General features: G+C 39.3%; 1 pseudogene; it reads right to left on the bottom strand.

The window, feature by feature from the left end:
- The window catches only part of LOC100955887, a 3,038-nt pseudogene extending 1,752 nt beyond the window's left edge, over nt 1–1,286 (bottom strand).
- Between the last annotated feature and the right edge of the window lie 626 nt (nt 1,287–1,912).

Here is a 1,912-nt window from a genome sequence, read left to right as displayed (position 1 = left end):
ACTTTTTTAGATTCTGTTTTCTTTGGAGACATTGTAGAAGCTATACTGAGATCAAAAAAAATTAGGTAAGGTACCATATTTACTTTTACCATGAAAATTAATTGATAGGAAAACAGAGAACAAGGTTTGTGTTTTTCCACATCTCTGCTGCCAGTGCAGGGTGAGGCAGAGGGCTGAATACAAAGCATGGCAGGCAATGTGTGGGGTGACTACAAGGTGTGGGAAGTACCCTAATAATCAAATAAGAATGTTTACCTGACTTCTAAATAACATTAAATGCCTAATATCCCAGCAGCAGGTTAAGATGTTATTGATAATTGCTGTCTTGCCAAGTTACCATGAGCACACGTAAAGTCTGATGGTGTCAATTATACTGTCTGCTCTTGGACAATAGCACACACTGGAAGCCATGCACTAGCCCCAAAACTGAAGTAAGTCACACATGAATACAAACAGCAAGAGCACACAGTGTGCTTATTTTACATGATGTCACACCGTGACGTTGTGATCTACAAAGTTCATGCTTGAGAATCTTGCAATTGTATACTCAAGTTCTGAGAAAAAGTTACAAACAATTTTATAATGTTTTAAGGAAGTTTACAATTTTGTGTTGGGCCACATTCATGCCCATCCTGGGCCTCATGTGGCCCACAGGCTATGGGTTGGACACCTCTGTACTACACAGAATTAAAAGATTTACAGAGTCTACTTTGTTTTTATTCTTGTAACTATTAAATAATAAAACTGTAACAAATTTTTAGTACCATATTATTTAGTCATTGGCCATTAGTGTTATGGATATAATTTATTTTTTCAATAAAATAATGAAAAAAGTTTTCTGAATATAATCACTGTTGTGAAACCAGACAAAATGCTAAAGATGTGATCGTAGATCATCCTTAAGTGACAGCCAGGAACTATTCATCCCAGTGGTTTTGAGACAGCCAAGAGAAATATAGAATGTAATCAAAGAATTTGAGTGCACTCTATCACAAATGCCCATTTCTTCTTAAGAATTTTTAAGACATGAGTTATCAAGCTCTTGAGAATCCTCTCTCCCTCCCTTCTTTCCTTCCTTCATTCCCTCTCTCCCTCCGTCCCTCCTTCCTTCCTTCCTTCCTTCCTATTGTTATCATTGCTAAATCTTTAGAACTACCAATTTTACATGGTCGTTTTTCAGAACTTCACATACGAGAATCTGTGTACTGAGGAACTTGAAACCATGCCCAAATTTCTCCTGCAGGTGGTCTGTGCCCTCCTGCTGCCCACTGGCTTCTTCTTGGCATTGTTCCCCATTAAGTCTGTTTGCAGGACCTGGGAAAGCTCTACTCTTTGTTTATTGTTCAAATAAACATGTAAAAGAAGACTTTGGAATTTAATTTATTCCTATGTAATGAGGATGCCAAGAAAAGGTCAAAGTAAAAGCCAAACTTCTAATAATAAAAACAACTATACGAGTCTGGTTTGCTCGCAGTCCCCTGCAGTCCCCTCTCTCTGAAAGGCATCATAGACTCTGTTCATACTCCACAACTCACAGTCCCCACCTTTGCCTCTTGCCCTTGGGCCTGTGTAAGTACAAAGCCACTATTTGAAATTCTAATCTCTTCTCCTTTTTCCATCTCCCAGATAGTTCTAACTTATCTCTAAGGCTTAATTCAGGAGTCCCCTCTCGAAAGTCTAAGTCTTACCCCGAACCCACCGCCAGCTCCAGCCAGGAGACAGTGTGCGTATCTTGTTCTGTTTCCATCTCATGAGTATGAAAATTCCAACACTTGCCTCTCTAAATCACAGTTACCTCTGTGAATATCTACATCTCCCAGACAGACAGTGATCTCCTCTGGAAATGGCATGGTATGTTCACTTTCTCATCTCCAAAGCTACCCTTGGTAGTGACTCAGTTGGTTTTGAATGA

Source organism: Otolemur garnettii, unplaced genomic scaffold, assembly GCF_000181295.1.
Source record: "Otolemur garnettii isolate 467f Iridium unplaced genomic scaffold, OtoGar3 scaffold00089, whole genome shotgun sequence".
In the NCBI taxonomy this organism is placed as follows: domain Eukaryota; kingdom Metazoa; phylum Chordata; class Mammalia; order Primates; family Galagidae; genus Otolemur; species Otolemur garnettii.
The sequence above is the reverse complement of the archived record's forward strand: the minus strand, read 5'-3'. Positions and strand labels throughout refer to the sequence as shown.